At 37.5% G+C, this 25,522-nt stretch overlaps 1 protein-coding gene across 8 annotated transcripts in view; it reads left to right on the top strand.

Annotated features, from left to right (window-relative positions):
- The first annotated feature begins 375 nt into the window (after nt 1-375).
- Nucleotides 376-25,522, top strand: part of MEI4 (meiotic double-stranded break formation protein 4) — a 383,241-nt gene continuing 358,094 nt past the window's right edge. For 6 of the 8 annotated variants that reach the window (XR_009212197.1, XR_009212198.1, XR_009212196.1 and 3 more), the window contains exon 1: nt 14,338-14,409. The gene's annotated coding sequence lies outside the window, so the exon portion shown is untranslated. Of the gene's footprint in view, nt 798-3,112; nt 3,194-14,337; nt 14,410-25,522 lie in introns of those variants that run through there. The other 2 variants (XM_032152836.2, XM_058435020.1) reach the window with 2 other exon arrangements.

Below are 25,522 nucleotides of genomic sequence, written 5' to 3'. Positions count from 1 at the left end.
TGCAATGTGAAAAATAGGAAAGTGAGAAAAATCACTCTACAATCACAATTTCTTGCAAGAAATAAAAATTTAATTTTCCTTTTGGAAAAAGAAAAATCGTTTTATAATTCATCTTTTCATCAGTTGTCGAAGTCCCCCTTTCCCATCCTGCTCCCTCATTAGAATCAATGCATTTATTTCCGTGAGATGTCTCTCTAGCGATTTTTTTTTTCTTTCTTCAAGGCCTTAATCTCACTTTCAGGCGAGCAAGCTCGAGGGGGCGCTCTCCGGAGGAAAGAGACTTGGCCTGCGCCATTTCCTTCCCAAAGCCCATATTAAAGAACGCCGGGTCCATAGAGCCGAGTGCCCCCGTTGACTAGGCTCCTGCTCAGAGCTGGAGTCATTTTCTCTGGACTGGCTGCTCCTCCTCGGAACAGGCCGCCAAGAGGGGCAGAAGGGGCCGAGTCGGCCGCAGGGGTTTCTGGGGCTTGTGGTCTCCGGGACCTGCTCCCTCACTTCCCCCACGAGTGGAAGGCCCTGGGCGCTAGTAAGCGTTTCCCCGCCGGCTCTGGTGACCACCTGCTGGGCAGCACGTGGAACCCCGCCCCTGGGGATGGCGCAGAGCGCCTGCTCCAGGGCTCCTGGGCCCGCTTGAGGGCGCCCTCCCCCGCTACAGGAACCCATAAGGTAGGCGGGGCGGGCCCTGCACAGCTTTGCAGGACGCCCTCCCACCGCGCGAGGCCTGGCTTTCTGTGCCTGTGGACCACTCGTCCCTTTCACGTGCCCTGGGTTTGGACCTGAGCTCGCAATATTCGCAGGTGTGTATGGAGCTCCGCACACGTTTGGACGGTTCTATTTACCTAATTGATTATAGACTGTATCTGCTGTGGAGCTGCTGAAGCATCGGCCCACACCTGTGTGGATTTCTGTGGTATATGCCAGAGTCTGACCATGTTCTAGCCTGGCTTGACCACCAAAATGGTTCCCGAGCTTGGAAGAGAGGCCTGTGTTTTGCGGTCTTTGGTGGAGTTGTCAAATCTATTCACTGAGCAGATCTTTTTATTAAGCACCCATTCTGTTGGACGAAATAGGTGAAGTGCTGTAGGTGTCAAAGGTTGGACAGACTTGGTCTTTTGTCTCAAGGACCTCACAGGCTTCAGTTAGCAAGGGATTTATAGATGCATAGGAAGCATTGAGGGGAAAGGGTGAACTTGCATAAGAAGGATTTGATAAGGTAGTGTGGGACATGGGGGCTTGAGGGAGAAGCTTCATGGAGGAGGTGTCCCTTTAAGGAGGGATAAGAAACATTTGGAAAAATAAAGGCAGGTGTGAGGAATACAGTACAAATGAAGGGCTTGTTAAGAGTAAAGGCAGGAAGCCACATATGTATGAAGAAAACAGAATGTCTTGGTATGTCTAGATTGTTTGAAGAGGCAGGAATTAAGTCTGGAGAAATATCTTGGACTGAAAAGCTTTGAATGGTTTTAAAGTCTGGAATTGCAGACACATTTGGACTTGAATTGCATCAGGAACCATAGATAAGGCAATGTGCAGTTGTTTTATATTCATAAAATGCACATAATGTAGAAAAATATGAATATTGTTCAATAGCAACATTTGTGTCAAATTGATTACACACACTGATCACTTTTGGAGGACTTGTTTGTATTTTTGTTGTCTATTTAAAAGCGAGAGATTTACAGCGTATTATATGACTGCAAAGAGACTTAGTCACTTGACGGGGATTTGTGAGTTGCTATCCATTATTCTATTTATTTTTATATATGAGGACTTTGTCCTTCAGAAGAGTTTCAGATCAAATGCAATAAAGAGCATGTGTAATTTGAAACATGTATGGATGACTTTCAGGACATGGTAATGGAGCATAAATTCAGATGTAAAATTTGAAAATGGTCACACAAAAATTGATAACCATTAGTATGTTTTTAATTCTTTTTTTGTGAATGTTAGTTTGAATGCCAATATTTGGAGTCAGCTTTGCAAAAACAGTGTTTTGTAGGCCTTGTTAAAGCTTAGAAAATGTTACGTTATACCATGTCTTTAGTGTGTATGAGGATGTTAGCGGTCCATTGGATATTGTGGTGAAGATCAAAGAGAATATTTTAATTCTTTCATAAGGCATGTGTACATTAAACTCTGCCATATCAAGGTGCTTTAAGCTGAAGGTCAGGGTGACAATTTATTATAACAAAGCTAGCTAAATTAGGCTAGGTCACTTAGGAGCATTGTTGAGGCAAACATACATATGACTACATTGTGGAGAATAGATTGGAGGGAGTTAGAGATCAGTTAGAAGGCTGATACAATCATAATGACGAGATACTAATGGTTTGAGGAAAGTGTAGGCACATTTTAAAATATAGGACGATAATCATGGGAGTAAGGCTGCTGAAGTCAGAGAGCAAAGTGTTTTAAGAGTAGAGCAGTGCTCGTGAGGGTCAAATACTGCAGATAAATAGAATGGGGGTTTGCAGGTGGTCTTAAGGTTTGGCAGTTATGATGTCATTGCGACCAAGGTCAGGTGGGGGTGATTGTATATTTTTTTTTTCTTTTTTTAAAGCTGGGAGCAACCTGAACATGATTATGTATTGAAAGGTAGAAGTCCATTCAGGGAACGACATTGAAAGAGCTGAGAGGAGAGGATTGATGGAAAAGGTACAAGGGGTTGGTATGCAATTAGTATACTTTCTTAGAATATAACTTAAAGGATAGGAAGGAAGATATTGGCTATTTTTTAGGAGACCGTTATCGAGTAATCATAGCTTCCTTATGTGCCAGCAAAGTGCCTAGAATCCAGCTGGCTTATCTATCCATTCATGTTAAGTTATTCAGCTAAGATTTTCAGAGCTCATCATGTGTTAGCCACAGAGATTTCTGCTCTGAACAGACAGGAAATGGGCTCAGTGGAGCTCACTTACGACTAAGGCCCATAGACATCAAACAACTGACTACATACGGATTATCCAACTGCAATTGTGATAACTGATAGAAACAAAGAGTATAGAATGTTAAGAGCATCTGTAATCAGAAGGAAATGACATGGCCTGAGGGTATCAAGGAAGGAATTTTCAAGAATAGAATGTTTAAGCTGGTGCCTAAGAGAGATCTCTCTTGTTACCAAGTCAGCCCTCCCACCCCTAATGCGGCCTTGTCTTGCCCTGTTATCATCTCATTTCCGCTTCTCTGTTCACTGGTGAGCTGGTTCTCCACTCTTGAGCACTTGAAATGTATTTTGCCAGTAGGTTGATAAAGTGGGAAAACTTTCAAAAACCAAGGCTTTGCAAGGATCTTTCTCAAGCCAGTTATTTCTGCATTATGGTGGCTAAATATGAACTAAGTAGACATTTAATTTTATTCATGCTACATTGATTACCATTAGGGAAAGAAAAGGGTTTTGGGTATGGCAAATCGATGTTCAGCCACAGCTTTAGCCTCTCAACATCCTTTGGAGGAACCACAGTGAGCACAGGGCCTGTCACTTCTCATTAGGAAGTTTTGGTAACAGCCAATGGAGGTTAGTTTTCTTTTCTTTCATTTAAAATTTTGATGCTCTCTGGGTCAAGTGATTGGGGAATAAGCATCCACTCATTTATCTTCAGGAAAATGAAGGTACTATTGCTGCTATGATTTTGCATTTATATAGCACCTGCGTGTTGGCTAAATGCTTTTACAATCAATTTTATTGTTCAATTTAAAAGATAGCCTAAAATCACTCCTGTCAAAATTGATTTGATTTGATTCAGAGAAAAGGATCTTTTCTGAAAAATGGGCCTTCTATGATGTGGAAGAACTCTGATCTATCAAAAGATTAGATATAAGACAACATTAACATCATCCAAAGAGAGTAAGCTGTTAATAGAAGATAGTAGCCACGTAATTTTTTTTGTCACCTGCCTTTACAAGGAAAGAAAGTGAAAATAAATATTATAGTGGTAGAAATACATCCCTGTAAGAGGTCAACCCTCCATCATATGGTTTGTAACTAAGGAATTCAGTATAAGTGACAGTATGTATCTTTTAATATACATCCTTAAAGCATTAGGTTTTATTTGGAGCAAGGCTTGGCAAACTATTTCTGAACAGTGCCAGAAAAAAATAAATATTTATTCAATAGAGTAAATAGTTCAGGCTTTGCAGGCCATACTGTTTCTGTTGCAACTACTAAACTGCAAAGCTGTAGTGCAAAAGCAATGATACGTGAATGAATGGGCATGTCTGTTTCAATGAAATGTGGTTTATAGAAGCAGGCCAGCCAGATTTAGCCTCTGGGCCAGTTTTCCAATCTCTGATTTACAGCATCTCTGAGATTTCTTACTGAACAGGGAGTGTTATACATAGGAATGATTGATAGCTAAAAGCTCCATGAAGGCAGAGATAGACTTGTTTTGTTGACTGTTATATCACTGTGTCTACCACAGTGCCTGACAGGTTGGGGATAATTAAATATATCTGTTGAATACAAGAGTAAGGAACAGAATATATGATGGAAAATTACCTAAGTTAGGCTAAATCGTTCTATATTCAGATTTTCAGGTTCTCTGACATGCACTGTATGGCACTGCCATTTTGGGTAAATTCAGTAGACCTTCCTTATCTGTGGGTTCTTTATCCATAGATTCAAACAAACCACAGATTGAATATATTTAAAAAATTGAAAACAATAATACAACACTAAAAAACAATATGAATAAAAATATAGTACTACTACTATTTATTTTTTATGTTCATTATTATAACCTTGCATTTTGGAAATACAGCAAGATATATTGAAATGCAATTTTTTTGTGGATAAATTGAATTTAGATGCATCTGGTTGATGGAATATTATATATACAACTTCTCTCTGCTGTCCTTGTCCTTTACATTGGGATTTTGTAGAATGAGTCAAATTCACATTTTAATCCTCTGTTCTTCAGACAGTAAGTTTTTGAGTACCTTACCATCTCTCTCTGTTTAAAACAGGGTGGCTAGAAAAGAAGCTCTTTTTCTTTTTTTTTTTGTTTGTTTTGTTTTATTTTTTATTTTTATTTTTTATCATACTGTAAGTTCTGGTATACATGTGCAGAACGTGCAGGTTTATTACATAGGTGTACACGTGCCATGGTGGTTTGCTGCACCCATCAACCCATCATATACATTAGGTATTTCTCCTAGTGCCATCCCTCCCCACCCTCTGACAGGCCCCGGTGTGGGATGTTCCCCTCCCTGTGTCCATGTGTTCTCATTGTTCGATTCCCACTTATGAGTGAGAACATGCAGTGTTTGGTTTTCTGTTCCTGTGTTAGTTTGCTGAGAATGATGGTTTCCAGCTTCATCCATGTCCCTCCAAAGGACATGAACTCATCCTTTTTTATAGTTGCATAGTATTCCATGGTGTATATGTGCCACATTTTCTTTATCCAGTTTATCATTGTTGGGCATTTGGGTGGGTTCCAAGCCTTTGCTATTGTAAACAGTGCTGCAATAAGCTCTTTTTCTATGTGTTGTCTGATTGAGCTTAGTTAAGCATGAGCCCTCCAATAACTATGAGAAGAACCAACATTTCCTCTTCCCTTATTTGCAAATTTAAGGGAGAATATAATCTTAACCCTTTTTGTACTTCCTCCTCTGCTGTTTAAAATATGAACAGTTGTTTTGGATGAGGGCTTTTTTCTTTCTGTTATTAGACTTACGTATATTTCAAGGCTCTCTATCAAGGAGGTAAAATAGTTTACAAATTTTAGATATTTAGAGGGCTGTGTATATATTATCTCATTTTCTTTAGGTTTTCCTTAAAATAACAAAAGTACAGGAATCATTCTTTTACTACTTTTGGGAGCACTATTTAAAGTAATTTGTTAAACTTTTTATTTAGGTTTCAGATTTAAATGACAGACATCTGTAGACTCAGAGATTTTTAGTATCTTGTTCTGAGATTTTTTGTTTGGACATTTTTCTCTGTTCTTATGTCCATTATTATACTCCTTAGATTTTGGAAATATAGTAAAATATATTAAAATGCAATATTTTCAGTTGATAATCAAATCCTCTTTAAGGAAATGTTCTGAAGTAGGTTCTTAAGTATATCCTTCATTTAAGTCAATTTTTATAATGAAAGTCCAATTTACTTTTCAACAGGCTTTCAAAATATCTGTCAGCTCTTTAATTCTTCCTTCTGATTTATTCAGTGAGCTCATTCTTCATTTCATTTTTGATTAGATTGCTTTCACCATGGCAGAACTCTGGAAAATAAATCCTCTTGTATTTAACGTGTGCTTTAGTTTACTCTGAATGAGTAGAAGAGTGAAAACAACACATTAGGAAGTAATTTTGATTGTTGGAGAGAGAGTTATGGCTGTCTTAATCTTTAAGATAATTGTTAGAAAATATATTTCAGAGGCTGCTTACTGATTGCTTGCTTCTTTTCTTATGACTTCCTATTTTCATGAATGTCTGTCTCTTGCAAGATTAAAAAAAAAACAAAACGGAGCATATTTTAAAAATTCTCAAAAATAGGTTTTATAATAACTGATTGTTTATGATCCATTCCTTTTTATTTCCTGGTAGGAGAAAGCTACTTTCTGTCTTGTCTGAACTGTTGTGTACTTTATGTTCTATTATTCATGCATTAGTTTGTATTTTATGTATTTATTTATTTTTCTATCTTCACAGTAGATTAAATGTTCCTAAGGGGAAGGATATCCTTAACTCTAGTGCCTGGCACAACCAATAAGTGGTGCTGAACATTTACTGAAAGAACATTAGTTTCTTAGTTTCTTATGATAATCTGCCCTTTCATAATGGTGCATAAAACACTTAGATAGTTCTCGAGAGGTTGTTGTTTCCTAAATAATTATTTCTCTTATAGATGTGGCTCTAAATAATTTACTCTTAATTAATAATCCACTCTTAATAATTTAGTTTCCTACTCTTATAAAGATTATCTTTTAGTTAAAAAAATCTCACTCACTGTCCATCATCCATCATTTATTTGATGATTACTAGACAGTACTTAAACTATGTAACAGATAGATTTTAAAAATTACAAGTATTTCTAGTAAACCCTCTTCATCAAGTTGAAGTTCATCAAGTTCATCAAGATGAACCCTCTTCATCAGTTTCCCAAAACCAAAATTGTGTTACCTTATTGCTGTGTGAATACAAGTAACTACAGCATAATCGCAGACAGCAAATGAAGCAACTGTTTCAGCTCAAAGACTTTGGCAGTATGTTTCATGCTAAATTGCTGCTGTAAAAATCTTTAGTGGCAAATAATAGACAAATTCCCAGTTTCTCATCTTTTCTCAAAAATACGGTTACTGCACGAGATCACTGACAAAGTTACTGATTCAAACTACATGGCTGGGAACTGGATTCCTTAATTATTAATGTGCTTACCTCATTTTCATTACTCATTGATTAAAAAGCTGAAGTTCAGTAAAGAAAGAAACAACTTCAGAGAATAGTTCAAGTGGGCTGAGTAAATATTATATCAGTATTATTTTGTACATGTTGTACTTTCCAGTAATTTTAGTAGGGTTTCCAACTGGGATCCATCACTTCATTGACCTAGGAGTGGAATCATATTCCAGTCTTCCATCACCTGCCCTCTCTTTTAACAATCTGGAAGCAAGCTCTTCAATTTCACAAACATCTTTTAGAGCTTCCTGTATTCTTTGTACACATTGTCAGCATCCTGGCTTAGTTCTTCCAGCCCTTCTTTACTGTGTGGTGTCAACAATCCCTCAGCTCCTTCCTTCCTTGCTTAATCCTCTTAAAACACCACTTGGATTTTTTTTTTTTTTTTTTTTTAACTCATCCACTCTGAAGGCTGCATTGTTTTCCAGCTGTCTACTTTAAGAAATCAAGATCCCTCTGACTGACTTTCGAGACCCCAACTTACCTACGCTATTTTCTTTTATTTCCTAATACCACATTCTTTAGTCAAGGAGCTCATGCATTCTTCCATGAACACCTATGCCATTATATGCTCTCTGCTCTGTTCACCCCATTTGAAGTGCTCTTTTGCCCTGCTTTTGCCTCTCTGAGTTCCCATCTTCAAACATTCCAGGTACACTCCAGAAGTCCCTCCTCCTCCTGTTCACACTAACCCACACTAGTTTATTTCTTTGAGTCCTTCATAAATGTATAGTCAGGTCCATGTGGAGACACAGGATTTGGAGGCGTCAGCCTGGGATTGAGTCATGGCTGTACAGTAGTCTCAAGTGGATCAAGCATTGCAATGAGTGTTTACAGTGTGATTGATAGACATCATAGGGATCACATGTCAATGAACTAATTTTGTCTCCTCAGCAACTTTATAAGTTAGGTGCTATTTTGATTCCCATTTTACAGATGAGTAAACTGAGGCACAGAGAGGTTGTGTAATCTCTGTCTGAGGTCACACAGCTGGTAAGGGGCAAAGCTAGGCAGTCAAGTTCTCCTGCTCTTCTAGCCTTTATGTTAGTCTTGCCTCTTTACAATATATTTGAAATGATTTTTTATGGTGATTTTTAGAATTGATTGATAGGCAGTATTACTTCATCCTATCTCACTGGGGAAGTCTTTAGAAAAAAACACAACTCCTTTATCTGTAAGTGCTTTTGGAGTTAATGTTTCTACATGCCTCTGTGTGTGTGTGTGTATGTGCGTGCACGCATGTGTTGCTGTGGTAGTAGGCTGAGATGGTGGTCATCAGGGCAGGCACAAGATGACCACATGGTAGTTCAGGGAAGTGCATTCTTATCAAGGTTACATTTATTTCCTACTCCCAAGCCTAGACATTGTAATATGGAAATAATATGTACAGAAAGATGAATATTCTAAACACAGTTTTACCACTTGTTAACTGCATAGTCTTGAGAAAGCCACCTTCTCTGAATTTTAATTTCCTTAGCTCTAAACAGTGATACTAAATTTCACATTACATAATTCTAAATGAGGTAGTAAAATGAAGTAATAAAATGAGTAAATGAATATAAAGTGAATTCAGAGTATCCAGTTTTCAGAGGTGTCCAACAGACATTTGTTACATTTCCCTTTGAGGCTCACCATGCCCCATACTCCAGCTAGGCTAATGGCTTTTCTCATCTCTGTTGATGCCTTTTCCATTGCCCATATGATCTCATTTCCATATCGATAAATTTCCCTTATTTATCCTGTCTTCCCCTAAGTACCATCTACTTCATGAAACTTTCTGTGATTCCTTACCTGGAATTAATCACTCCTTTCTATGAACTATTTCACTCACAACCCGTTATCATTTGGCATTCATATATAATATGGCTTAATCTTTCCCACTGAGCTGTGTGCTAGAAATAACATAAAGAAGACATAGTACTTGTCTCTGATGGGCTCACTAGCTCTCAGGGGAGAAAGACCCCTAAATGGCTGTAGATACTACCTTGTGATATAAAGCATCCCAGAGTGCTGTGGAAATGCAGACAAGAGAGCAGTTAATTTCAGAAAGAGGCAGTTGAACTGGACCATGAAGGGTGAAGGAGAACCTGTAGGCAGGAAAATGGGGGAAGGATGTATTCCTCAGAAAGTATCAGTGACAAAGATTCAGAATCATGAGAGCAAGTGGTTTGTTAGGGAGGCAGCAAGAATCCTGTGCAGCCAGACTGTCCACAGGCAGCGGAGAAAAGTCAAGCTGGAAGAGTAGCAGTGTTTTTGGTCCTCAGCAGAATCAGTTGCATGACTACAGATCTAGCTTAAAAAAAAAAAAAGGCTTGTAATTTATTTCTCCATTGTGACAGTCTGAATCACCACTGAGACCTGACAGTTCAATAACCTAGTAGCATCTTGGGTAAAATTAAGAAAAAGGTTGAATTTGTCACTGATTATGTCCACCACCAAATTAAATGTTTAATACTGGGTGTTACTGCAGAGGGATTTTGACAAATCAAGGACTCATTAGAGGGGCTGCCAGAATGAAAAGGAAACTCAATATTATGATGTTATGAGAAATGAGGAATTTTGCAGGGGAGAGCATGATGGTTTGCTTTAGATCCTTGGAGGGTGATTTGGGAAAGTGAACATTATACTCTTTTGCTTTCTAGGGCAAACCTGAGATTAATAAGCAGAAGTTACAGAGTGTCTGGAAGGAATTTCTAAGAGCTGATTGTTCGGTATTAAATTTTCAGTACTGTTCATGTCCATGAGGCTGGGTAGGACTCCTGACCCTATCCTTGGGCAACGGACTGTATCATTTTTCTTCTAGCGGAAAGCTCCTTAGTGTCCATGATATACAGTATATTCAGTACAATATTGATGTTAAGTATATTTTATTGTATTTGAAATATATCGAAATAGATTTTCTGTGTCTATGCTAATTTAGTGTGTTCACTTGGCAGTCAATGAAGAGAGAGTAAAAGTTTTGGAGTCAAACTGTGTCTTCATCTTTTACTGTCTGAGCCTCTATTGATAAAGCAGAGATGACAAAAAGTACATCACAGGAATATGAGGAGGATTGAATAAGATGATGGATATAAATCCATACATACTCTATTATATCATAAAATGCTATTGTTTTGAAAGTAATCATTTTCTTTTCTATAATCTATCATATCATGACTTTCTAAAAGCAATGAGCATCCCACGGCAGAAATAAAGCATAGTGATATTTTCTGTGTTTTTTCTAAAGTGCAGGCTTTCTTTGATCATTCAGGCCCATTCCTGAATGTCTTCTTTATGAATAATAAATGTTACTTTTTCCAGAGTGACAAAAGAATGATGGTGAATTAATCTAAAATCACGTTCCAACATCCAGAAGCATCTCCAGACTTCAGCATACAGATGCAACTTTCTATATTTATTTATCCTTCATTTTCTGTTAATACAGACTTGGATGCATAAAATACTTGCCCCCATTAATAAATGTCTATAATCATTTTATTTATTAAGATTTAAATAAAAATATTCATTGGCTTTCTAGTTTAGCACCCTTATTTTGAAAGAGGAAGCATGTGTGTGTGTCTGTGTGCATACATACACATGTACACTTGAGTTCTTGCACATACACACACATCAAAAACACAGATGAAGATTTTAAATATTCTTTCTCATACTGAAAGACTGGATTTTTAATAATTGTTTCAATTAAGAAAATTATGATTTTTCTTTCATAAGTTTTAAATTAGTGCCTAAAATGTTTAAAAGATGAACTTTTCTGCACCATCTTTTGCAGAATAATGCAGATAATAAACAGAGATGTAATATGAAATGATTAGGCTAAGAAGCTGACTTTTTAAGGGTTTATTATTACTGTTAGTGTCCTCATGTAATTGACTATGCTGTAAGACTTCAGTTTTGGATACTGAACTAGTCTTACTGCTGAGTAAAAGAGTAAAAGCAGAGAGAGGGAAACAAATTTTCACATGTTTTACATATTATATATACATTTTATACACATCCTCCTAAATATACATGTCTGTGTCATAATAGGTAAACTTTGCAAGTTCTTACTATGTACCAGGCACTGTGTTAAATCCTTTACCTGGATTATCTTATTTAATCCTGACAACAACTCTATGATGTAGCTTTTGTTATTAGCCTCATTTCAGGTAAGGAAACTGAGGCTTACAAAGGTAAAGTCTATAAGTGGTGGAGCCTGCATTTTAACCAAGCCGTCTGACTTCACAGCTGGAACTTTTTTAACTGCCATATAACTCTGTCCAGGGGCTTGTGTAGTCACAGAATCAGAACTGGAAAATTGGGCAATCCTTGTAGTCTTCATATCAGTGGATGTTAAGTTTGTTCTCATCTCATCCATGCAGCTTAAGCTTGAGTAACTTGGTAATTGGCATTTAATACCTTCACAAGACAGACCATTTCATTGTTGGACAGCTCCCATCACTAGATAATTTATTCAACTATTTATGGGAAATTTGTCTCCCTGAAATTTGCACATACTGGTTTGAGTTCTGCTTTCAGAGAGATATTGAACATCTCTCTTCCCTCTTCTCCCTGGAAATCTTTCAAATGTTGTATTCCTGTAAGTCTTCTCTTTTTCTGGCAGCTCTCTGTGGTTTGTAGACTCATCACTATTATTGTCACTCTTTCTGACAGTATAGTTCATTGGCTATCTATGACAAGATTTAATACACAGAACTGAACACAGCTAGTAGGCAGTCATTGAGGCAGAAAAATTTCTGGACTGAACCATAACACCTAGGTTAAAATCTTAGCACTGATGCCTACTGTGTGACATTGGGCAAGTGGCAACATGGCCTAGTCTCTGATCTTCATCTGTAATGGGGACATAACGGCAACCCTAATACACAGGATTATGGTGTGACCAGATAAGATGTTGCTTGGGAAAGTGCTCTATGTATCACAGCCCCTGACTCAGGCCTTTCAACTTCCCTTTCCTTGGCCTGCCTTTTCATGCTTTTTCACCTCAGCATTGTTTGTTCCTTTGTTTCCCTTTGCATCATTGCTCAAAAAGTCAACTAACTGAAGCCTTTTCTGATACTGTATTTAAAATTGCAAACAATCCCTTACCTTCTCTCTTCATCTTACCTGAATTTGTATTCTCAGCCATGTTTATCACAGTCTGAAATACATATATTCTACTTATTTTGTGACCCCCTAACTAGAATGAAAACAATACAAGCTCAATAGTTTATCCCTTTGTATAACTGCTGTGTTCTCAGGATGTAGCAGGTGATTTATAAATTAAAAAAAAATATTACAATCACATTTATGTTTCTGATGTGGTCTGATCATCAAAAAGCACAATAAAATGCTTTTCCTTCTTTAGCAGTAGAAAGGTACAGTTGGCAAATTTGTGAATTGTTCTTTTTTTTTTTTTTTGAGATGGGAATCTTGCTCTGTCACCCAGGCTGGAGTGCAGTGGTGCAATCTCAGCTCACTGCAACCTCCACTTCTTGGTTCAAGCAATTCTTGTGCCTCAGCCTCCTGAATAGCTGGGACTACAGGTGTGCACTACTGTGCTCAGCTAATTTTTATATTTACTTTAGTAGAGATGGGGTTTCACCATGTTGGCCAGGCTGGTCTCGAACTCCTGACCTCAGGTGATCTGCCTTCCCTGGCCTCCCAAAGTGTTAGGATTACAGGCATGAGCCACAGCACCCAGCCTGTTCTTTTAATATTTCAATTCCATATGTTTATTAGTCTGTTAATTTCCTTGTACTGCAAGGTTGTTTTCTGACAAAGTGGTTATCTGAGCTGGACTCCCAAGAGTGAAATATGATTATAAAATTCTAAAATGTTAGTTAAAATAAAAAAAAAATGAAGTTTATTACTGGTTTCATTTTCTTATGTCTCAAGGTCACAGTTTGATAGATAAATGCATACAAATTTTTATTTTGAAGTAGCAACAAATCATTGCATTTTCTATTTATTAACTGATTGTAGCCCATCATTATCTTGATATCTGGTTTCTGATTGACAGTGTATCTATAAGGCCTTTGTCTCAAACTGGTCATAGCCCAAGCTAGTTGACTGTTCCCATGTTATTATGGTTTTTGGAGCTGGTAGATGAAGGGGAATGAACAGGGTAGGAGAGGCAGAAATTCAGATGTGTTTAGGACCTATACATAGGAGATTAGGTATGCCCAGAGGGATGCTGGGATCTAAGCTTGGCTCTCAGCATGAACAAAGTCTAGGAAACATGCTACCTGCCTAGATAGAGTTCTCAGGAAAATCTCAAAAATCTGCCTACGGTGGGTTGTGAAGTTAAGATTACTGGGCGTGTAGGGAGTGCCAAATTTCCAGACTGATTCCTATCTTTTGTTGTTTAGTGACATGCATATAGAGCTAGCTCTCTGCCTAGTCTTAATGGAAGAGAACAACTGAAGTCAGCGGAACATCTGATTATAACAGGTGATCTTTCTACTGGCAGGCAAAGAGGAAAGAATTTTCTCACAGCAAAAAAGTGTCTTGGGATATAGGAAAAGAAATAGAAAGATACATTTTCTTTGCTCAAGAGAGTTGACTTTAGACCTATGAATTATGGACACATGCTTTTTAGTGTTCAATGTTTGCACATCTATCTAGATCAAATAATGCTGTTAGCAGTTAGCGCTGTGTCAGACTTTCCTGAATTTAAATCTGCAGAATCATGCTTACTCAGAGTACCTGAAATATCCTAGAGCTGCTTATTTAAAATTATTTTTAATTTGCTTTAAAATATATTTTAATCACCAGGGTGTTTTCAGAAGAATGCTATAAATCTATCATTGCTAAATAACAAAGCATTGCAAATATACTTTGTATGGTAGAATAATTACCAGATTAATGCATTGTACATTTACATTCTGGTTTTTTTGTTTTTTTTTTTGAGATGGAATCTCACTCTGTTGCCCAGGCTGGAGTGCAGTGTCTCAATCTCCACTCATTGCAAGCTCCGCCTCCCAGGTTCAAGCGATTCTCCTACTTCAGCCTCCTGAGTTGCTAAGATTACAGGTGTGCGCCACCACACCTGGCTAATTTTTGTATTTTTAGTAGAGACAGGGTTTCACCTTGTTGGCCAGACTGGTCTCAAACTCCTGACCTCGTGATCCACCTGCCTCGGTCTCCCAAAGTGCTGGGATTACAGGTGTGAGCCACCACACCCGTCCTACATTCTGCTTTAAATGAGAAGGGATATATATGTTTTGGAAGAATCAATATTTGTAATGAATTTATGAAAGTATCCATGATTTTACAAATATACTGGAATTAAATTATTTTAGCAGGTAAGACAGGGATACAAGGTCAGTGCAAACGTTAATAACAGCAATCATGATAGATGCTTTTGTTAAGTCAACAATTATCATTGCTAGAAGAGTGAACATTTGGGCACAGAATTGACTAATTGTTTTTCTAGTTACACAGGACCTGCATTTTGGATTCAAGATTACTGATTGGGTGTCAAGGAAGACATTGATCAATATAATGGTTAAATTAATAAAAGGAAGGAGACCTTAAAATGAAGCATTAAGTGGTTTCCAAGACTCATTTCTTCCCTCCAAATAAATAGCATAATAGTATGGCTGTAATAGTAGTAGTAGTACTAGTACTAGTAATGATAATAACTAATAATTCTTAAGTGCTTACTGTGTGCCAGGTACTATCATAAATGCTTTTCAACAATGATTTGCTTTCGTCTTTGAAACAATTTAAAACAATTGCTACTAACATATTTCTTGCTTTATGGATGAAATGAGATGCAGAGATTGCTCTGAGTCATTCAGCTGGCAAAGTGTAGAGCTAGATTCAGCCTGCAGGCCCTCTCTTCTGAAGGCTAGGGCTTAGTTTTTCTGTTCCCCAATTCAGTTGAGATCATATCGACTTATGCAGACCCTCTTGTGGGTGTTGGTGGAGGAGTGAAGAAGGGGAAGACGACATAGCCCCTGACCCTGAAGGAACTTTAATAGAGGAGAGAAAGGACAAAAGCAGATGGTGATTGGTTGAGGTGATAAGTACTCCAACAAGAGGTAAGAGAATGGACAATCACTATGGGATGAAATGATTAGGGAAGAAGACTTCCTGGAAGAGGTGAACTTTGGCTTAGGCTTTCCTTACCTGCTGAGTAAACTTGCCACAACAAATTGTGTCCTTTAGTGTTCAGGTTCTGATAAGAATTGTATGAATGGTGTCCGGATATGGTGCCTTGCTTAGGTTTAAAGGGGCTTTGGGCACTTAAAAAATAATGTAAGTGTGTATATATTTTTGATGTAGTTTATATCTGAAAACTTAATATGTTGCTTATCCCTTCTAACATGTGGAAGCAGTTAATGTTTGATTATTTAAAAGGTCTTCTATATTTGTGGAAGAAAGAGAGTTCAGAGAGGTGTTTCAGGTAGAACTGAAATGTAATGTTCTGCTGCAAAAGGTAGAGGAATGCTTTAAAAAGACAACTTTCTGCATTTTTTGGTAACATTCACAGTAAATACTTCCTTCAGCAGTGGGGTTGGGCTTGAGTATATTAACAACACGAATTCTTTATTCAAATTCTATGTTTAGGCCCTTGTTTTTAAGTCACATCAGAGACTATTCATTTATTCTAAGGGAAAATAAGAGTTTTAAAATATGTGTATTATAAAAAAGCACAACAAAATGCAGTCATGTACCACATGATGTCATTTCAGTAAACAGTGGTCTGCATATACTATGGTAATTCCATAAGATTATAATACCACATTTTTAGTGTACTTTTTCTATGTTTATGTATGTTCAGATCCACAAATACTTAGCACTGTGTTGCAGTTGCCTAAAGTATTCAATGCAGTAACATGCTGCACAGGTTCATAGCCTAAGAACAATAGGCAATATCATATAGGGCCTATGTCTGTAGTAGGTTGTACCATCCAGGTTCCTGTTAAGTACTTTCTGTGATGTTGGCATAATGACAGAACTACCTAATAATGTATTTCTCAGGACGCATCTCTGTCATTAAGCAACAAATGACAGTAATACAACAAATATGAGTGTACCTACCTCCCAGATTAAAAAAAAAAATAGATCTTTACAAGACAGAACAAATTTCTCCTTTTTCTGACTGCAACTCCTCCTTCACCTGCAGAAGTAATCATAGTGCTTGGGATATACCACTCCATACATTTCTTTATACTTTGTCTACATATGGATATGTTTTTAAGCAATATATATTGTATTATTTATATTAATTACCTAAATTATATGCATTTTAATACCTTGCTTTTTTCTTTTAACTGTGAAATTTATTCATTTTGATGGATGTAACTCTAGTTCATTTATTTTTCATTGCTTAATAGTATTTGTTTGTATTAATATTCCTCAATTTATTTAGCTGTTTTATCCACAGATACGTAATTTATCATTTTTATTACAGACAGTAAAGGCATGAACAGTTTTTAACATGTCTCTTTTTATATATATGTCACTGTCTTTTTTTTATTATACTTTAGGTTTTAGGGTACATGTGCACAGTGTGCAGGTTTGTTACATATGTATCCATGTGCCATGTTGTTTTGCTGCACCCATTAACTCGTCATTTAGCATTAGGTGTATCTCCTAATGCTGTCCCTCCCCCCTCCCCCCACCCCACAACAGTCCCCGGAGTGTGATGTTCCCCTTCCTGTGTCCATGAGTTCTCATTGTTCAGTTCCCACCTATGAGTGAGAACATGCGGTGTTTGGTTTTTTGTCCTTGCGATAGTTTACTGAGAATGATGATTTCCAGTTTCATCCATGTCCCTACAAAGGACATGAACTCATCATTTTTTATGGCTGCATAGTATTCCATGGTGTATATGTGCCACATTTTCTTAATCCAGTCTATCGTTGTTGGACATTTGGATTGATTCCAAGTCTTTGCTATTGTGAATAGTGCCACAATAAACATACGTGTGCATGTGTCTTTATAGCAGCATGATTTATAGTCCTTTGGGTATATACCCAGTAATGGGATGGCTGGGTCAAATGGTATTTCTAGTTCTAGATCCCTGAGGAATCGTCACTGTCTTTTTATATGTTTGCATAGTATTTTCTTTTTCTGTGCATTGCTTGTTATATATTTTGCCCATTTTTAATGGATTATCTTTGCTTTATTAATTTATAGGTACTCTTTAGATACTAGGAATAGTCACCTTTTATTGAATAGTTTCTATTAAAAATGTCTTGCTTAGGCTGTGGCTTACCTCTTTACTTTTTCATGATGTCTTCAATGAACACAAGTTTTAAATTTTAATGCAGTAAAACTGATAATTTCCCCCTTACCACTTAAATAGGCTTAATGTGCTATATGTGTCTAGTTTAAGAAGTCTTCTATACTGAGTGAATAAAATTTAATTTAAAAGTTCCTGTTAAGGCGTTTTAGATGGTTAAGATGAAACAGGAAGTATTGCTGCTTTTTTTTTTAAAAAAAGGTTGAGTCAAAATTGGCTGACACCCAGTTAAAATATCTCTTATCAATACCAGTTTACTCAAAGCAGAGCCCACTGTCATACCTTAATTGCTGTATGTATAAATTTTCTTCTCAATCTCAATACTATCATTTGTAAATATGAGAGTTTAGGGAGGAAAACCATAGATATAACATCAATTTTCACAGAATTCTGTAGATTTACACATGTGCACATTCTTTCCTGTACAGAAAGCTCATGGTAACCATAAGTAACTCAAATGGGCCACTACTAACTATAATGAAGGAAGAAGAAGCCTAGGCTTTCCATACAATTTCAGCCGAGTGTCCCTGCGGTGTTTCATTGCTATGGCTGTTCTCATGGCCATTTCAAGTTTCTCTGCTTATTCGTCGTCTTTCATTGATAAGTTTGATCTTAGTTACAAAGCAATTTAATGGCCTCAGTTATACAATCATAGTCTAGCCAGGCCAGATAGAACTTGTCAACCACGAAGTTTGGAAGTTGAACTGCCTTGGGTTTGGGTGGTCGGTGTCCAGATTTCCTGAAATTTTGTTCCACTTTCTACAACCATTTACATGAAGTACAAAGACTTACAAGGAGCGATCCTCATGAAAATTATTGGTTTATTTCTTGGTGCCTCTTAATTTTTCCATCATCATGGCCTCAATTATTTGTTTAATCTCCATTTTTATAATAATAATTCATAAATTATAGTTGTACTTTACTATGAAATAGTTATAATTATTGTAATTAATAATAATATAAGATAAGCCTGGGCAACATAGGGTGATTCCCATCTGTACAACAAATAAAAAAAAATTAACCAGGTATGGTGGTGCACGCCTGTAGTTCTAGCTACTGGGAAGGCTGAGGTAGAAGGATCGCTTGAGCCGAGGAGATTGAGGCTACAGTGACCCGTGATCATGCCACTGCACTCCAGCCTGGGCAATGGAGCAAGACCCGTTTCAATAATAATAATAATAAATGTTAAATAACCACCAAAGCCTTCAATAAGATTCCTGTGGTATTTGCGTGCTTTGTAGAAAAGAAATGATATGGGTGGATGGTGACTTCAGGCAATCCAGCCATTCTTTTTCTTAGAGACTCACTGAGTGTGAGTTTAAGAACTTTTGGGTGGGGAAGCCTGGCGGTTAGGATGATCCTTGAGTGTCATCCTCTGTTCTCTGACTTTCTTTATTCTTTTATCAGATTGAATTGTTCTTAAATTTTTCTTTTCTCTTACCACAATTTCCCCCATCACTATGGACTGTAAAAAAAAGCAAGAAATGTATCTAATTCATCTTTTTATGTTTGGATTCTAGCACAGTTTGGGCCTCAAGTGTGGTATGCTGTCACAACATATTTGTGGAACTGAATTTCTGTCACTGAGTTGTCACACACTACACAGAATGGTTATTAGAATGATGAGTATAGGCTTAGTCATTGTAGGTAAAAATACAATGTTAGTGGTCTATAGAGAGGCAAATTATGTGGGCTTAAGGTTAAGATGTTTATATTACTTCAGTCATTTTATGCTAGAAAAGTTCTGTGAGAAATAGAAGGTTTATTATTACCTTTGAATTAAGATAACAGTTGATTGAAACAGAATTGTTTTAAAATATTTAAAACAAGCTTTCCTACTGCAAAAGTAAATTTGGATTTTTTTTGCCTCAGTCTGTTTCATGGCTTCAACTGCCACCTGCATGATTTCTCAATATCCATCTCTTTTCTGAGCTCCAGTTTCATTTTCCCAATGACCTACCATAGCTCTACCTTGCAGTTAGGTAAGAAACATGTGGCACTAGCTGGCCCTTCCTGCACGTCTCTTTTGTTTCTGCCTTCTTTTCTCAGTTTATATTATCACTGTCTAGATAGTTGTGCAAGCTGGAACTTGGGGGTCATTCTTGATATCTTTTCTTTCCTAGAATAGTGTATCTAATGGATCGTAAAGTACTTTTGATTTTACTTCAGTTATGTCTTTTCTGTCCTGACACTTTTTCTCCTATTGCCCTGTTTGTACCTTTCATTTCTCAGACAGAAGTAGGATTATGGCAGTATTCTGTTAAATGGCCTCTCAGTTTTGGCCTCTTCATCTCTCCACATGTCTTCACCTCAGCCTCAATAACAGTTGTCTTTCAGAAGTCCAGATCTGGGCCGTGTAATCTCCTATAATGACATAGGAAAATAAATTTAGCAGAAAAATCCTTTCATCCAGCAAAATACATGTTTTTATTATAAGAATATCTCAAAAGTTTTATTTTAAGATAAATTGTCACATATACTATATGTATAAATCAATTATTTTCTTTTATTTTCTGTATTTCAGTAATATTTGTAAGGAGGTGATACTTTTACAATTCTTGTAGGAACTGAAAGGACAATTAGACTCAGAAACCATGTTAAGGTAAAAACTTGAGTATCTTTTACAGCAGGAGCTACTTTGAAAAATTTTTATGGTTTTAAACAATTGATTTTAATTGATTACCCTGGAGCTGAACTTAACATGCTGATACAGCCAAGGCTAGTTCTTATTGCTTGAGTATTCCATTTATTAGATGAAGTAGATTTATGCTATTATCAGTAAAACACCCCTTTCATTATCACAAGATAGCATGACAAAAAAGACTCTAGAAATTGCGTAATACCAATGGCATTACCAAAAATAAAAAACAGATGTCCCTTCTGCTGCTATTCTGCCTGTATCTCTCATGGGAACCAAGGCCTGGCTGTGATGTCAGCTTGAGGCCAGTTTTTGACTGTCATGAATTTGTTTGGATTCGTGATCTCTAATTGGTTATATCTCAAATTTTGAGGAAGGCAAGTTCTGATTGGTAGGTGAAGCCTGGAGTTTGAAATGTTTGGTATACAGTCATGTCCTGCATAACAATGTTTCAGTCAATGACAGAGTGCATTTACAAGGCTGGTCTCGTAAGATTACAATGAAGCTGAAAAATCCTTGTCTCCTGGTGACTTATGAGCCATCATAATGTTATAGCCCAACACATTGCATACATGTTTGGGGTGATGCTGGTGTAAACACACCTGCACTTCCAGTCATGTACAAGTATGACACAATTATGCATGATACATAAATACTTGATAATGATAATGAACAAATATGTTACTTGATTATGTATTTACTGTATGTTTCATCATTATCTTGGAGTGCACTCTTTCTACTTATTAAAAAAAAAAAGGTAATTGCAAAACAGTTTCAGGCAGGTCCTACAGGACACAATCTGCAAGAAGGCGTTATCAAAGGACAGGTCCATGCATTTTATTGCCCCTGAAGACCTTCTGGTGGGACAAGATGTGGAGGTCGAAGACATTGATATTGATGTTCTTGACCCTGTGTATGTCTAGCTAATGTATGTGATTATGTCTTAGTTTTTAACAAAAATGTTTAAAAGGTAAAAAAAAAAAATACAAAAGTTTAAAATAGGAAAAGCTTATAGAATAAGGACATAAAGAAAAAATGTATTGGATATGGCTATACAATGTATATGTGTTTCTAAGCTAAGTGTAATTAAAAAAGAGTCAAAAAGTTAAAAAAATCTAAAATGTTTATAAGGTAAAAAGTTTCAGTAAGCTAAGGCTAATTTATTATTGAAGAAAAAATTTTTTAAATATATTTAGTGTAGCCTAAGTGTACAGTATTTATAAAGTTGACAGTAGTATACAGTAATGTGCTAGGCCTTCACATTCACTCACCACTCCCTCATGGACTCACCCAGAACAACTTCCAGACATGTAAGAACCATTTATCTTAAGTGCCCTATACAGGTATACCATTTTTAAATCTTTTATATCATATTTTTACTGTACTTTTTCTATGTTTAGGTATATTTAGATACACAAGTATTTATGATTGTGTTACAGTTGCCTACAGTGTTTAGTAGAATAATGTGCTGTACAGGTTTGCAGCCTAGGAGCAATAGGTTATACTGTATAGCCTAGGTGTGTAGTAGGCTATACCATGTAGATTTGTGTAAGTGCACTCTATGGTGTTCACACAGTTATGAAATTGCCTAAGGATGGATTTCTTGGAAGGTATCCTCATTATTATGGGATGCATGATTATACTTGTCTAGGATAAGAAGACAGCAGTTGTTAGACTGCAGGATTTTTGACTCTTTTGACCTTGAACGGTGCTTGTTACAAGGAGGAGACCTAGAAACGAATTTCTGTTTTGTGTGTCCTCCCCTAGTGCCCATGGACATATGCTTTATGCTGTTTATTGGTGTTTCCCCCTGCCCCCGCCCCCAAGACGAGTCTGGCTCCGTCTCCCAGGCTGGAGTGCAGTGGTGTGATCTCGGCTTATTGCAACCTCTGCCTCCTGAGTTCAAGCGATTCTCCTGCCTCAACCTCCTGAGTAGCTGGGATTACAGGTACAAGCCACCATGGCTGGCTAAGTTTTGTATTTTTAGTAGAGAGGGGGTTTCACTGTGTTGGTCAGGCTGGTGCGCAATTCCTGACCTCGTGATCCGCCCACCTCCGCCTCCCAAAGTGCTGGGATTGCAGGCGTGAGCGACTGTGCCCAGCCATGGGTGTTATATTTTTTAAAAAATGGTCTTCTACATCCTGGCTAACACGGTGAAACCCCGTCTCTACTAAAAATACAAAAAAAAAAAAAAAAAAAAAAAAAATTGGCAGGGCGTGGTGGCGGTCATCTGTAGTCCCAGCTGCTCAGGAGGCTGTGAACCCGGGAGGCGGAGCTTGCAGTGAGCCGAGATCGCATCACCGCACTCTAGCCTGGGCGAGCGAGACTCCGTCTCAAAAAAAAAAAAAAAAAAAGTCTTCTAGTATTTAGCTTGTTTGGGGTTGTAGTGGTACTCAGTGGGGTAGTGGGGTAAGTAGCATGGATCCTATGAATTGATGGGTTTTCGGTGGAGAAGAGCAACTTCTGTGGTATGAAAGTAGATTGAATCTGTTATTCTCTGATTTCAGGGGATACTTATTCACAGAACCTGGAAACTAGAGGACCAGTCCTGAGTTATGGCTAACCTGCAACAAGAGCTATATTACCTTTGTGTGTTTGTTATCTGAAACAAGTTAAGGAATGAGCTTAAAGGGCCAAAAATGCAAAGGGCATCATGTGCCAGAAGATGTATGGAATGGAAGGGCTCCATATTTGTGAAACAGTCCCTCTCTCTTAATAGGTTATTTTAGGCTCTTGAAAGTAGGGCTCTATTTTGTTTTTAGGCATGCAAATCCATGTAGACTATAATAAAGGAAGTATTAGATTTACTTGTAAAATGGAGCCCTGAGAGAAGAAGCCATGACACACTGTCAGTTGCTGTCTGAAATTTGTGGTGTTCTCAATGAAATTTAAATGAGTGAGACTGATGAGAAGTAGGATCCTTTATCACAATTAATAATGAGCCCTAAAGAAAATCTGTCTGTGGGACTGCACTTTCTTCAGTTTGTGTCTTCAGTATACTCAGAAGACTTTACATAATAGAAGTTAGAAAAAAAAATCAGTTTCCTAATTTGTCATTTACAAAATGACTTTTTTGGATAGGGCCATTTACCTTTTCCACAGGACTCTGTACGTCATCTCCCCTCTTTAATCTCCTCTTTCTCTTGAAGCTCAGGCCCTGGCTCAGCTGGTCCTGAAAAGCCTGGTCTCTTCCCTGGGATTGACACAACCTCTCTCAGTTGTCTCTTCTGGTTATTTCTTTGCTTTCTGGATTCATCCTATGTTCATTCTTATTTTATGACACGGGAATTTTTTTCACCGCCACGGTATATATAGCCTTATAAAGAATCCAAATTTGTGAAGTTTATGAATTTGAGTTATGTAATTCGTCAGACTTTTTAAATGTACTCTACGAACAATATGTTCATCTTTGTGATGAGGATTATGTCCATTTCAGTGTGTAAAATACCAGTGTAACCATGAAACACCTATAGTTCTTCCAAAATATTTTTAAAAAATCCGTGTTAATAGTACATATCTGCTCCCTATTTCATTTTATGGATTTACATAGTGGAATGTGATTGCTGGTTGTGCCATGTGTACATGTTTTTAAATCTCTGAATCACTGTCCTTTCTGTTATCTTAGAAAATATATGTGATGTATGTTCCCATGTGAAATTCTGCCAGAATCCAGAGATCATTCCTGTGACAAAACAAAGAAGCAATTTGAAATCAAAAGGTGTGGGATGGAATTTAAAAAAATAGTGTTAAGAGACCATAGACAATTAAAATCCATGCTTAGTTAACTCTTTTTTTAACATGAGAAAAATGATAGATAGTTGATTTGTTTTGATGGGAACAGAAGGAAAAAAAGAAGCCTGTATCCTTTTATCTTTGCAAGCCTTCTGTCACGCACAGACTCTCTGCTGGAAAGGCTTCCACAGGGGCCCTTAATAATTAAAGTAGAAAAATTTGAAATCTCGAGTAAATCCTCATTCTTTTCTGTAAAATTTCATATGACATTAATCTATGGAACACTTTACAGTACAGTATGTGCTGAAACTATAACAATAATTAGGAAATTTGTCAGATGGATCTAATCCAAAAATTACATGTTAGACCTTGTCCAAACTTTACTGAAACTATTAAACTAATTATCTCAAAAGTCTTGTAATTTCTTACTGTTCTAGCATTGCCGGCTCTGCTGCACCCCACACTGGGATTTGATAAATGCATATTTCACCATCATGATACGTGAGGACTTCCTCCTGCACTCACGCGTTGCCTTATTACATTCATCTCAGTGATTAAAGTGTGTTTAACCAGTGTCCTTCAGTTTCTTGCTTTCCTGGCAAGTATTTAGAGTAGGTCTCACATAAGATAAAATCTGGTTTTCTCCCTTATAGCTTACCCTCTGACCTAAAACTGTATGTGAATTAGATTTTACCTTTCCTACTGTATTTTCTTTACTCAATAATTATTTTGGTGAAAGTTTAAGGTTATACTGTAGAAGCACGTAGTTTGGAGAGACTAGACGCAGTGGAAATAGTCAAGAAAGGATGTCTTACTGTGTGAAGAGAGACAGATATGACCTTTTGGTTAACTAAGTTCCCTTCCGAACCTATTCTCACTCCAACGCTATTCTCCTAGTATGTAATTGACAAAGGCTTACTGATGAACGCCAGGGTTAAGAGTTGGCCAAGTAGCCCTGTGATTTTTTTTTTTTTCTTTTTTTTTGAGAGTCTCGCTGTGTCGCCCAGGCTGGAGTGCGGTGGCGCAATCTCGGCTCATTGCAAGCTCCGCCTCCCGGGTTCACGCCATTCTCCTGCCTCAGCCTCCCGAGTAGCTGGGACTACAGGCGCCTGCAACCATGCCCGGCTCATTTTTTGTACTTTTAGTAGAGACGGGGTTTCACCGTGGTCTCGATCTCTTGACCTCGTGATCCGCCCACCTCGGCCTCCCAAAGTGCTGGGATTACAAGCGTGAGCCACCGCGCCCGGCCGTAGCCCTGTGACTGTAAGACCTATATTGATGTATTCATTCATTCATTTACTCACTAGTATTTAGTAGTGTGCCTACTGTGAGCCAGTATTCATGGCATTGGGGATTCAGGGGATAGTCGCTTGCTGCTTGGTCATACTGGAAAGTTTTCTGCCACACTTCCAAATTCCGTGTGTCCTTTGAATTCATGAAAAGAACAGAAAAGGCATTCAGAGGAAGGGATATGGAAATGGACTGTGGAAATGCCTGAAGTCAATGGGCTCAGTGGAATT

This window comes from Hylobates moloch, unplaced genomic scaffold (assembly GCF_009828535.3).
Source record: "Hylobates moloch isolate HMO894 unplaced genomic scaffold, HMol_V3 SCAFFOLD_2, whole genome shotgun sequence".
Lineage (NCBI taxonomy): Eukaryota > Metazoa > Chordata > Mammalia > Primates > Hylobatidae > Hylobates > Hylobates moloch.
Note: the sequence above shows the minus strand (reverse complement) of the source record. Positions and strands in the feature narration are given on the sequence as shown.